Source organism: Nipponia nippon, unplaced genomic scaffold (genome assembly GCF_047370975.1).
Source record: "Nipponia nippon isolate SJK-2023a ecotype South Korea unplaced genomic scaffold, ASM4737097v1 scaffold_3, whole genome shotgun sequence".
NCBI lineage: Eukaryota > Metazoa > Chordata > Aves > Pelecaniformes > Threskiornithidae > Nipponia > Nipponia nippon.
In genome coordinates, this window is record NW_028262347.1 from 43,925,466 (window position 1) to 43,939,952 (window position 14,487).

General features: G+C 37.6%; 1 protein-coding gene across 3 annotated transcripts in view; it reads left to right on the plus strand.

Annotated features, from left to right (window-relative positions):
- Nucleotides 1–14,487, plus strand: part of SYT1 (synaptotagmin 1) — a 360,726-nt gene that overhangs the window by 18,379 nt on the left and 327,860 nt on the right. The gene's annotated exons all lie outside the window — the stretch shown is intronic.

The window sequence follows — 14,487 nt, forward strand, 5'->3', positions numbered from 1 at the left end:
ATAATACTTACTTCGTGATTAGGATGCATATGTCTTGTGTCCGTGTAATTTTGTTTTTATTCATACTTGTAGTTGATGTGTACTTCAGTTAGTATCCATGTGCAGATTCTCATATATGATATTTTGGTTCTGCAAACCTAAATGAATTTCTAAGTTTCCTAAGGAACAAATAAAACAAAAACTGCACGGTGACAGAATGTTACTAAGAGGTTTCTGAGTACCTTTCAGTGCCCTGCTGTTTACGTGATCACTTAATGGAATCCAGAGAGACCACCCATTAAGCATTTTTTCTTAAGGTCTTGGAAGCAGGATACCTACTGGTGTACCAAAACAGATTTCTGAAAATTGTATAAAGTGTTGGCAGAAACCTCTTGTTCATGCTTCTTCTCTTTCTCTATTTCTGTGAATCCCACATATTTAAGTAATAGTGGTACTACTTTAGCTGAGTTGAAGGTGCACACATGACTAATAGATCTGTGTACCGTATATGTTGGTATTGCACAGCTTGCACATGTCTGCCAGTAATAATGCTTTTAGCCTGGCATGATTGTGTTTTTTCTGGCCCTGGGCATGTCTTTGCTATTCTTAGGAGCCTGTGCCTTCCCTCATATTCTGTCATTCTGTATTTGCGGGAGAGAACTCAGAGATGCTAAATAAGTGTCATTTAGCCAGGATACTTCAGGAGTGTCCTTGAAGTATTGTCTTGGGTAGCCACACTTGGAGCATTTACGTAGTATGCATGCAAACAGCCTCTCCAGCTCTTCAGAGCCGAGCCTTTGATTATAAAGTTTTTATGGATGTACAGACTTGAGGGTGAGTATGGAAATACGTGTATGTAAATGTGTGTACAAATAGTGGATATTTTGTATCCTTAAGGATAGTGTGAACATGTGTAACTGTTCTGTTCAAATTAGCTGTCCATCAGTTAAGTTAAAGCATTAGTTATTCTAGACTTTTTGCTCTAGAGCTGCTAAAATTGTTATGCAAATAAGATGTTCTTTTAATAAAACACAATAAAATGACATGTAAAGAAACAGCTACAAAGCCTACAAATTGATGATTGTAACACCAGTGTCAAGCACCAAAAAAAACCCGAAGAAGCCCATGAAGAGTTATCTCGTCACTTGCTATTTCTTTCCCAAACACCGACTTCTAAGGTCTTTTCCACATCAACACATGCTGAAACCCTTTTTTGACAATTCTGTTGGTGGAGCTTTTGGGGAGGAGGGTCAGATCTCAGGTGTGAGAATACTATAAAATTCCGCGGAATAACTGCAACAAACTTTCATTCCCCACATCTTCCCCAAACAAAGATAAGGCCTTAGGCTTTTGTTCCTGGTGGTACCAAGCACACTTCAGAAAATAGTTCCAAAGATTTAAGTTATAGTAATAGTGAAATACTTTAAGTTAATACCTCATAACAGTTGAAGAAAACATTTAAAAAAAAAAAAAAAAAGGACAGCCAACTTTTTTTTCTTTGTTTTGACCTGCTCCTGACAGGACCTTGGTCCCTAACAACATAGTAAGCAATCAAATAGTAAAATGTTTGGACAATTGATGGCTGGAGTGGTGGTTGTTTGTTTAACCTTGTGCTCAGGTTACTTAGTCCTGTGTCCTCAAAGAATCTTACCAACTATGATGCTGAAAAATCATAATTATCTTGCCATTAGGCACTTGTTACCTACTCTGGAATTTAGAAACTTAGCACAGGAACCTTAACTCCATATACAATGAGTTGGGCATCTCAGAACAGGTTTTCCAAAAGCTGGAATGGTGATTCTCAATGCTGTAAAATGCTTTAAAGACACTTCTGTCTTGGTGCTACCACCTAGCTCCTGTCTTTGGGCTGCCTGCAAGTGTCCTTGATGACTTGGACTTCAGCAGCCCTGAGCCCTTTTCTGAGAATAAGTGCGCATCTATAATTTCCATAAAGATACCTTTTTCTGCTTTTCTTAAGGAAGGAAAAGATAGTGGTGACTATTCCTCATGCAGTGATCTGTTCCTTCAAGTCAGTCCTCTCCCAGAAGGAGTTCAGAATGAAGATACTTGGCTTTCCAGTCTTGTTCTTAGTATTGTGTTTTTTATTTTTTACATTTTTAAGACACTGAATAAAATACATAAGTGGTCACTATTTCTTTGGTTATTAATTAAAATGGGAGATAGATTCCTCTTACTTCCTCATCTGACTGTGTTTTTGGATTAAAAATATTGCCTACAGATGAGCTCTGTGGATGCTCAAAGCCTACCCCTAGCATACCCTCAGGAAACAGATGGGTAAATGAATACTTACCATAGGTGTCCCAGGAAGGCAGGAATGCCAGAAGGCAAACCTTGGCAAACAGAAGCAGTTCTGATGTATTCAGAAATTTTGAAACCTATAGAGCTTAACTGAAAGATGTAGATGCCAAACACTTTGGTAAGGAGATTGGGAATTGTTCCTGACCTGTTACCAATTTCTGAAGTGGTCACATGCAACATTAGAAATTCTCTGTGGCCTTAAGGATGTTTTAATGAAGAAACCAGAAGACATTAGTCTAGAAGAGCAAGCAAGCAAAAAGGATCTGTTGTGCATGTTTGTTCCTGTAAAGAATAAATCTCAGTAGAAGCTAAGTATCTCTAAGACTTGGCAGTTTGAGGATGTAGACCAAAGAAGAGAGCTGTCAGAAACTTACTCAAGAAGACTGAAGTATATTGAACTGGGATTTAAGATGAACTTTTGGAACTGCAATGTGAATGAGAAAGGCTTGAGTTAAATATATTCCCTGTCTTCTCTTCAGAAAGAAGTGCATTACAGGTCTACAATTATTTTAATAAAGCTCAGAAGCTTTAGCCAATGTAAGTCTATCAAATAGTATGCAAAAAAAAAAAGTGGTTAAAACTGTAGAATATCATAATTTAGCAGACAGTGGTTCTGGTGACATATGTTGTTTCTTGTCGCGTTGCTCATAATTTGAGATGTTCAAAATCTAGCTTTGCTGTCTTGTTTTTATGAGCTACTTAAACCCTACAGATTTAATGAATCTCTCTAGACCGTGCACTAGAAAGAAGCCTTTTTAATGTGCCTGAGACTTATGTAATATGAAAGAAGCTGAAAAATTGTTTAGATCGGTCAGACTAGAATGCAAGTTCACAATTTTAACTTCATAAAAGCAGAATATATTGTTGGTGCATGGCTATCACTTTCTAAAACGTTCAATTTAACAAATACATGATTTCCACTTCCTACCTCAATTTCTTGCTATTATGAATTTGCTCTGTGCAGTGTCTTTCCAGGAAGATTTCACAAAATCAGGTGAATATAGGGAATAGAGTTAGCTTGGGTATTTCGGGGAGTTAATGTTGGCTAAATGCTGTAGTAAAAAGGCAGACTAAAAATGGTGATTGGAGACAAACCTGGAACACTGTATGAGGGAGGAATGAAGGTGTATAAAAGAAATTAAGTATCTTATTCGTTGATGGCATTGCTTAAAAGGATGTTGTAGTTTTCAAGTTGAGAAAAACAGTGTTACATGTGAACAGATAAATAAAGGACTAACAAACCCGAGGAGCACAAGTTTAAGGTATAGGTATTCCAGAGTGGAACCAGCACTGAGGCTGCTGCCAACTCTGGGAACATGTGGGCCTTGACCGGGATACAACGGGTGTACTGTGTATGCGAGGGAGGAAATCGGCACGTGATGTGGCAGCCAGGAGCGCGGTGTTCCCTGAGGGTACCCGTCAGCAGGGATGTAAAAGCTGCAGTGCTGTAAGCCTTAATACGCGGAAACGTAGGTGAAGTGATAAAGTTAACACTGAAACAGTTTGGTGTTTTTTTTCTTTTCACCACCCCCTGTTGTGAATACCTATCTCTGTTATGAAAGATTCTGATACAGCCTTAGATTATGGGTTAGTTTTGTGATGCAGGAATAATTGTGAAGAGTTCTGAAACTTTTAAAATTTATCTTTTTATCTTTGGGAAGAACATTCTCAACTGAGTAACCCAGACGGCATTTGTAGTTTTATTGGGACTTTGATGGATAGTTCAAACAATTTTAGAAAACTTATAACATTCTCTTATAACAAGCATAGAAATATACTTATATTCATGGCACTGGTTTGTTCTTTTTAATCCTTGATCATTAATGATGTATTCCTCATTTTTTTCCAGAAGTTAGCTGTGTGTAGGAGAATGTGTTGAGCATCATGGAGAAAGTTGAGCTGATTTTTCATGAGTTCCACAGCCACTTTAAGAATATTTATCATAGGTATTCAAAAATCATGATTAGACTGAAAATAGGAAACTGGCAGAAAATTTTTGTTTTACAAACTACTTTAAAAATTTATCTGCTTTTTCATTTGGGGACTAAAACCCTATTATATGATGAAAAGTCATGTAGTCATGATTCACAGAGTTTAAGTGTTTCAGGGAAAAAGACCCCAGCAAAGTATTACAATTACCACGCTGTAGTTTGAATGTGAAACATATGTAGGATAGGATCATTTAGAAATGTAGGAATAGAGCTATAGTATATGCTTTTGCTAATCCAAAATCTGAGTGCAAGGAATAAAAATGAATTGATTTTTTTCAGACTAGCCAGCTGCTATTCCTGCCCACTACGCTAGTGGCCTACAGCTACAAGGTATGTGACCAAAATACGTCACATGAGAGTTTCAGCAAAACTGAGCTCAATTAAGACGAGTCACTGTGTATGCTGTTCACTCCCACAATTGCGTATTGATCCGTTTGTGATTCTAATGCTCGGTAATGATTTCATGCTTCTGTCATTGCCACCGACACCCTGGCAAACTCGGTGTTGCATCCGGGCACGGAAAAAAAGCTGCTACCCGATTTCTTTTTGTTGATGTGATAGGTTCAAATTGAATAACAACTCCTAAAAGCTTAATATGTTACTAGTGGTAATTCCTTATTTAAGTAAAAGCTGTATCCAGTTGTTCTGGTGGGGCTGTGTATAAAACTGCCGTTGGGCTGTAGCTACATCTTAGCATTTATTGATTCAGAAATCTTTGCTGTGATCTGTCAATGATAAAAGTTGAAATAGTTATTGTAATATGAATAAGTTCATTAAAATAATTAGTATAGTGTGAGTAATAATTGGGAAGTATTTCTAATAAATGTGTCCAGCAAGGCTGAATTCTGTTACTTTTCTTAATGAACTCAATGGCAAAGCAACGAGAACATGCCGAGTCTGGGAGCTGTGTCCCACCAACGCAGGTAATAGCCGCTCTGTCTTACTGTTCATATATTGGTTATCTCGGGATCTGATGGTAACTTGTCACAACAGTTCATCTTGACTAGTGAGCCCTGGGTATGGAAACTGCATATCCCGTTTCTCCTGAGCTTGTGCTTTCCCTGCAGCTGCCCAGATAGTGTGTGGAGGGAGCCTGTCCCTGTTGTTCATCTTCAGGTGACAGCATCAGCCTGGAGGCAGATGCCATTCTTGGAGATGCGAAGTTGTAGGGAAGAGGTGAAATGCCTGGTCAAAGGTGTTACAACTTGGAGGCAGCAAATGTGAGTAAGGGAAATAGGAAGGAAAAGGGATCTAGGAGCAAGTGACGGAAAGGAAAGGATGGAGCCACTCGGCTGCTTCATTTACTACACAGTTTCCTATTACTGCAGCAAATGAAGCTGGAATTCTACTGACAGTCTCCTTCACTACATAACCTAAATTAATCCCCAGAGCATCCTGTACACTAAATGAAGCAGGATCCTGTGGAGAAGAATAGTAGAGGCTTAAAAAAAAATTAAAACCTGTGTTGCACTAGGGGGCTGAATTAACTTAGCACTAGGAATCCCAGTTCTGGCTTTTCTTAACTTTAGTCCGCTTATCTTGGCAACCATAGCATCATTTTAATCTAAGTTTGGCGGAGAAGAGGGTTGTGATAAACATAGACAAATTTTATGCACAACTGTAGAGCGTGCAGGGAACATTCAACCTGCTATATTCTTTTGGAAATACAACTCTTCCTGACCTCATTGTGTCATTGATTTGAGGAGACAATTTGCCTACTACTTAATCATTTTTACTTTCAAAATACTACAAAAAGAGAAGACTCACAGACAGAAATCTAGAAGGGGGTTTCTTGAAGAGGGGTCTGTGGAAGGGAGATACTTGCAAAACAGCTGTTACAGTTACCATGAAAACGATTTATAAATCCTAGCACATCTCTTCAACAGTTTCATCTGTATTATGTAAATAGCTATTGCTTCCAGGTGTGTTGACCCACCTAGCAGTCTGAAAGTGAGCGCTCTTTGTGAATTATTTAATAGTTGAATTACAAATATTAATCATAAAAAGGACTGAAGCATTTTCTTCGAACACTTTTTGAATCTGGAGCTTTGTTTGCAGGTCTCTTAATGCAGCCTGGGACTGTAACTAATAGGTGCGCATGAAGAAAAACATTTCACTCTGCAGCCTTTTCCGCCCCCATCTTTAGGGTTGCCAGAAATCCTATCTGTCAGCTAAAATGATGTTAAAGTTCTACACTGCTGTAATCCAAATATGACAGAGAATAGGATTAGCAGGAGCTGTTCAAATGTGATAAAATAAATGAATAAAAATGAGTTGAAGAGGAAAGCATGATATTAGTGGAACATGACCCAATTATATATGTAAAAATATACTCAACAAAATAGGTCAGAAATACTTGGCTAGATGCATTTACATATTGTTTTGAATGTGGAGTCTCTGTGTAGCCGTAATAGTATTATATAAGATTTTGATATCTGTGTATATTTATCTATAATGAACTCCCATAAATATGTGTAATTGAAGTGAGGCACTGCAGTCTGACTCTTTTTCTAGAATATGAAACTACATAAACCAGGATGTCAGGTTCCTGAATTGATGCAGTCTTCGTTTTGCTTCCTCTTTCTCTTCCACGACTCTGACAATAAAATTGCAGTAGGTGATTTATATAAATTGAGAAAATAAATTTGTTGATCTTGAAAGACCTGGGGTGCAACCGAAAGAAAAAATGAAGTTAACTCTTCCGATAATGAATTCCCCAGAAACAAGCTTTAATAGTGCTTCCAGATTAATAATACAATCTCAAAGGTAGGCATAGCTTCCTAAAGAGTAGTTGAATGTAACTCTTATTTCTCAAATTGTATTGTGAATTTTCTTATACTGAAGAAATGTTAAATTAATCTGCTAATTTAAAGAGGCAACATGCACAACTTACCATTTGAGGTTGTTATCCGACTCTCCTGGCAATACTAAGAGTATTACAATCAACTGCTCTTTTTCTCTAATGATAAAGGAAGTATCTGACATGGACTGAAAAAGAGAAATGATGTTCAGATCAGATGTAGCTATTTATTTTTGGTTCCCTTATTTTCTCATCATGTGAGTGACTCGTCTCTATATCTTGATTAGAAAAGTCTAATTTTTGTAATCTTAAAATATCTTCAAATATTTTTAGGTAACCAGAACTACTACCATTAATTGAAGAACATGGTAAATTAGAAATTTATAGGGCATTTGCTGGGATTTGTTTTAAAATCTGGTCTTATTGTCTTTGTTCTATAAATAAAAGTAGTCTGAAGATCAGTGTCTTTAAAATAGCCATTGAACTTAAAGTCAGAATTAGTTGAACAAGCAAGTGACCTTTTAGTGTATTATGAAGCTAGTTGAAAATGGTCTTTAAATCCTGCTTTATCTTTCTTTAGCTAAAGAAAGCTCACAATTAGAGGCTGGGTTAACTCTTTCCTCAAGAAAGGTAAGAGCAAACAAGGCAGCAATGAACACAAGAGAACAGCAGTAGGGAGAAGGAAATTTATTCTATCAATCTGCTAGAAAAAGAACAACATGGATTGCTTGTATAGATAAGACTTCTCCTAATGTAAGGAGGCTTTAAAATATTAGTCCTAATAAATTCCTGTTTCCTGTATTACAAGTTCTTCTTGAAACATTCAGAAGAAGAATGTACTTTATTGTTTTATGGATGACTATTTAAAATAACTAGCTATACCTGAGAAACCAGACATATATTTAAAATAGGTTTTTCATAGCTTCATTCTGACTTGGTGTCATTGGAAATACTTTACCAAATGGTACAAATCTATACGAATTCATTGTCTTATCCACTGGAAATCCAGATACTAATAATGAATGGTCTTTTTCTGTTGTGAATTTAGTTGACTGTAAATAATTATAGCAGGCAGAGGTCATATGGTTTGGTGGTTAATAAACATCACACCAAATTTATGAAATGTGTGTTTTAGAAGTGACTTCCTCCAGTTATACAAGGATTGGTATGTATTTGTCCAGTGGCAGAATTTGTCTCCCCATATGTAATAACCTGTATAGTATATTATGGTTTTCTTGTTGTGTGATATCTAGAAAGAAACATTCTCCACCAGAGTAGGGGGTGTGCCAACCGACAGTAGCTCAGCTTGGGCTGTCATCAAACCTTCCCTCCTCCCTTCCTCCCCTGACCTTGTGGTCCTGACCCCTCTTATGTCATTTCTTGCTCTTGTATGACCAGATGGAAAGTCAGTTCAAGGAACTCAGCCAACAGAAAGTGAATCCAGGAGAGGGAAAAAAGTAATTACTTTGGCTGGCTCAGATTGCTGGACTTGCTCATAACCTACTCATTTGAGTGTGAGCGCCAGTGCAATGGAGGAGGCACGACTGCATGGCGAAGGGCAGGAGGCTGGAAGCCTTCGTTTAGATGCTGCTGTGGAGCTGTACAGTAGGTAGTAACTTTCTAGACAAGTTGAGTGGTTAACAGCAGTCATGATTGATTTTTCCTTGTTACGTGGTTGGGGAAGGAAGGGAGATTGTTTTTCCTTGTTGCAAATCTACATTTAACTAATAGAGCAAAGTACACTTATTCTTTTATTGCTAAATCCTGTCTGTTAAAAGGGTTGATTTGACACTTATCTTGAAGGGGGTACCCCACATTACATTTGGGATATCGTGCTTTGCCAGTTTTGCATTCCCAAATGTCTTCCCCTGCATTATGGCATCTGTAAAGAATCTTGACTTTTTTTTTTGATAGTCATTCTTCCCAGTGCAATACATAGAGAGACTAATAACTTATAAATGATTACATCTCTACATTCATGCACAGAAGTAAAATGAATCTAGTATTCCATTCTATAATGTATCCTGACCACGTTATCGATCCAGGCGTTAGCGTAAGGCACTAGGCAACCTGGCACCTCTGGTGCAAAATGCTACTTTCAAGGGAGCTTCAGATTTTATGCCTTGATACAGTTCCTTGTAAACCCAAATATGCACTCATAAAGATGGAGGAAAACATGAAGATCTTGCCTGTATGCTGTCAAATGCCACTTCATAAAATTCCTGATTCCAGTGGCCCATAATGGGTGTGCTCACTCAGTATAAATGGCCAAAGTCACTTGTGTCCACTGGTCTTTCATTTGCTTCAGTAGATAGCAGCTGAGAACTGGGACTCTTGGCTTTGGACCAGTGCACAATAGGAGAAACAGGATGGATAAATAAATTGCTTTTCATCAACAACTTTTCAGTTTCCAGTCTTTGTTCTCAGAAGAAACTTGTATGGGCCATTCCTTTTTACTTTTTTACCTTGTTGTTCAAATATTAAATGTTTTCTTTGCTAAGAATATCAACAACTTCTAGTGACCTTCTTACCAGAAGCTCTACTGTGTCCATGTTTTAGTTGGACTTACAATCTGGCTCATGAATAACTGTTAGTGAACAGGCTTAAAATCAATGGGAGTTGTTTTTCTAAAAGCCTTTTTTGCATCAGAGCCTTAGAGTTCAGCAGTTAACGCTTTCTTAACATTGCAGTTGTGTTGCATATTACATCTGTGTTTTGGGTTTTTTTAATATTTGGGGTGTTGGAAAAGTTGCATTTCCTGCGTTCTTAATGAATGACCCCATCTTGACTTGCCATTATAGAGAATGAACAAGATAACTGAGAAGCAGAGAGCACAGAAGGTGGACCTGAGCAGGGATACATGGGAATGAGTAATCCTACATTACGTTTTCCGGCTGCTTTTTTGCTTGGATGGGGGGAATCTAGAAATTAATTTTCTTTAAGTTTAATGTGATGACATTAAAAAGTCATTACTTTGAAACTACTGAACTGGATCGTCATACCTGCTGTTGCTTCACCTGGGGAAAACTGTAATTTAGAGATCTCTTGTCACAGATATCTCAAAATAACTGGGCATTCTTTATGATAATGCTCTGCACTTAAAATTTTATTTGTAAGTGTTATATGATATCTGAGAGCCTGACAAACACTGAAGTCTAATGCCCCAACTTCAAGGTGTGATCTCTTCCCTCAACCCATGTCATGAGATGTCAGCTCCTGTAAGGGTCAGATCCATTGGTGTATCTAGTTGCACACCCAAGTGAGGCACCCAAAATCTATTGCTACTTATGGAATCCTAGTTTAAAATGGCTTTTTGAAGGCCACCTGCTGAATTCCTTGCAGAATTGGGAATGGACTCTGTATTTGAGTCCAATTTCAAAGATTCTTCCACTCAGACTTACCTCAGCATTTGAAGCATTTAACAAATACAGTGGCATAAACCTCGCAAATACCTATTGGAGCAGGCAAGTACTAGTATCCTTGGTTTAACAGATGGCTAATCTTAGAACATGTGCTTGTTTCCTTTTTACTGGTACCACAGACAGCTTTGCCAGCATTGAATAACTCCTGTCTGGTAAAACTGGGGATGGGGTTCACATCTTCAGCTGCTGTTCTTCTTCTGAAGCCAACGTTTAACCAGTAGATCTTCTTGAAACTTTTAAAACCTGGCAGACTTGAAGATATCTGTGGCTTAAAATACTGTCTCCCAGTAATTTATTAAGCTAAGCTGTAGCTATTTCATCTAGGCAAGCACCTTGTCCTTCCTAAAATAAACTTTGATAATGTTACCTGTCAGAAGCCCCGACAGGGCTACTGGCTGCCTGGCAGTGAAAGAAGTAGGTCTAATAAAATGTTTCTAACAGAAATATCAGGAAAATAGGAAAAGGCACATCTTCTAGGAAGAGCCATTTGAGGTATGCCACAGTCTTGCTTATTTTTGTTATCTGGTTTGTTTTCTTGTTTTACTAAAGCTGTAGGTACTGATTTAGGCTTCAACAGGCTGAGAGGGGAAAGCGGGAGTGTGCCTTGAGCATGTGTGGTGCGGGAGTTTTTTTGGGGGTTTGTTTTCTTCTGTGTGTTAAAACCCCACCCTCGAGTGTTTTGATGCTGAATGTTTCTTCTCCATCTATGGAGAAAATGTAGAAACTTGGAGGAGTAAAAAAAAAAAAAAGGTAATTGGGCTTTGCAAAGCTAAAAAGCAACTGTGTGATGTCATGCAGGCCAGGACATGAGAGATGGTTGAAAACTGCTTGTGGACTTGCTTTGTCTGTATAGCTTGTGGTGTTTTGCTGTTATTACAGTGCCTTTTATCTCATAGACCATTTGACTGAGTGCTTGCATTGAAAGTGGTTCTTAATGGAAGACGGTGAACGTTTATCTTGCTCTGTTTGGACAGCGGGTCTCGGAAAACGGATGGGAACAATACGCCGGTGGCAGTGATTGATTTAAGACTTAGGATCCTTCCTTATTTTTTATTTTGGGTAAACAAAAAATGTTGACATTATTGAAGTTTTCAATAGTTTCAATTCCCCCCCCTTGGACAAGGGAGGAAACAGGCACTGTAAATCCAAGCTGAAGCTTGGGTTGCGCTTGTGTGAGAACTCAAGTTTTTCATACAGCAGTGAAATGATCGTGAGGTGTGGGTCAGGACAGACACCTCCTCATCAGACCAACTGACCTGTTGGTGAGGGCCTCCACGTGAAGCTGATTCATCTTCACCTTGAGGGTGAAATGTGCAGAGCCAGCAGAAGAATTATCATCCAAGTACTGCAAAAATGTTGTTCCAGCGCCTTAGGCCTTGAGCTTAGTGGTTTATTTAAAATACTTTTTTAAAAATTTCATTAATGTTTTAAAATTGACGATAGTTTTTTAAGAATAGGTTAGTATGCAGAAATTATTAAAACTAAAAGCTCTCTCCCTGTCTATAGCCTAGTATTCCTTTCATTCACTTTTGCAGCAGTACCAGGCTGACAGACTACACTTTAAAATTTGGAAATATACATGGGATTTGGAAACCGTATAATTCTTTTACATTGTCTTCTTTATTCCTTTCTTCTTTTCATTATGTCATTTCTATCTTTTCATCAGTAGAATGGGGTTGTTAATGCATTGTTAATAATGATGTTGTTAATGCTGCTTGTTAAAACACTTTGTTCCACTCACACTGGGCCAAAACAGGCTGTAGAATGAGATAGTAACTAGAAACATCTAATTACTGTCTATACTTATGTTTCCTGTCACGAGGAGGATGGAGATCAAGCCGAAACATCATGTCTTCTCTGCCGCTGAAGTCCTAGGAGGTCTGGTTGCAAGGTTCCACTGAAGAGATGGGTGGTGTTATACCTGGTGTCAATTATTAGCTGTTATAACATGTTCATTTATGGCCACTGATAGTTGGTTTCAGATAGTGGATTTTAGCTCAAGGAATAATGGTTAAAATCTTAATAGGCCAGTGTTTTAATGAGTTGGCCTGATAGTGGCATTTACTCACAGCGACTGTAATATTTTTATGCTAATTGATGTTTAAGTGTGTGTGTATTTCTGATTTGAGTTAGAAAGAATCAGCACTGTAGCTGCTGAGGTCTGTAGCTCCACTGGAAACTTTTGGGTTCTTCTATAAACAGGGGAAATTGCTCACCTTTGGATCAAAGGGAAGAGGGGCCTTCCTCAAAAGCTTTCCTCAAAGCCCAACTTCTCTTTGAATGAAGAAAATACTACAGAATTTCATAGTGCCATTACTGTACAAATAGTGAATGGCTGAGCTCCAGAGTAGGTACCAGAAACCATGAAACCAAAGCTCTAAAAGAAGGAAAATGGTAGACAGATCTTACTCTTCAGACAGCAGTTACCAGCCTCAACGCGGCTGCTATTGTTTGCAACACTGCTGCCCCTTCAACATGAAAATAGTTAAAATACGCTGGCTACTGTTTGAAATATAAGATAGTTTGAAAAGAGATTATCAATACTGTATCTACTTATAAGACTGTAGTTTCAGTCTATCAGGTTTACAGTGTACCCTTGAAGAAAAGAATGGTTATAGTTTTAGTTTATAAATCCTCATTTGAGGCTGCATGGGTTTTTGAATTACACTTGAGACTGTTCTATTTATTTTAAGTTCATTTACTTCCATCACATCCACCTTTCATCCAAACATCATCTGACAACTGTATTTCACTTAACGCTGCATATTGTAATTTCGGCTGCTGGCTTGCTGATGAATGTTTGGATTTATAAAATAATACTTTTATCCATATCTTCTTTCAGCCCATTTAAAACCTGTGTCTCAACAAAAAAAGCACACCTTCTTTCCAGTCAGTAAATCTGCCACCCATGTTGAGTCAGACCTATCCTGCAGAAATCTTAGCTTTATTAGTCAGGAAGAAAAATAAGTGTGTGTGTGTGTGTGTATGTGTGTGTGTGTATAGACATAAAACCCGTATAAAATAACAATAAAAGCCCTTGCATGCCAAGAGCAAAGTCTTCATTTCGTAGCGCTTCAGACAGAGTTTAACTCCATCTTGAAGTCGCATGAGGCATAGCAATCCTGGGATATGTTTGAAGCACATGGCATATCCTGCCCGTGAAAGGAAAGAGAAAGATATGTCACGGCACAGTCTCCTCTCAGGTAATCTCTGAGATTGTAATGTGAGTGGTAAGAAGGGAGAGAACTGTGAAACTTTATAAACAAGCAGTTTTTAATTAAAATTGTCTATCAGGAAGGTCTTGTTGATCATCACTCAAGATTTGATTTAACAAAAAGCAAATTCCAAACAAAATACTTTGTAATTACATTTTTATGGAAGACTGATTTATCTGAGGAAGAAGAATGTTTTTGTGGCAACTTGAAATTAGTTTTTCTTAAATTTGAGTTCTTTGACATGATTTACAGAGTTAATTAAAATAATTGTGTAACTTACAGGTTAAGTATTATATCAACATTTAGGAAACATGAATATGAGCTTTGATACAAAACTTACATGCTGCTACTGCTAGGTTTTACTGAAGTAATTAAAATGATCAGAATAGGAATTAATTTAGGCCATGTGTAAAATGATCAAAACTATATGCTCGTTTCTTTAGAAAAAGTAACACATGGAGGGTTACTTTATTTGTCAGCAGAGCTTTTTCTCTTTAACTACAATAGCTGACATATTCTAGGATTCATCATCTTTTATAATTTTAATTTTCCATTTGAAATGTTGCAGTTTTAAAAAGTTACCGATCAGAGTAACTTTTTGACAATATTGATTCATCTTGGTTTTACTTCTAAGTAGGTGTTTGAAAATGGCAATCAACTTGTTTAAACAGAGAAAAAAAAAAAGAAGAAAACCCTTCAAAAGCATAGGGACCAGCAGGGTATTAATGTCTGTGGATGATTAGCAATCAACTTGGACAAGT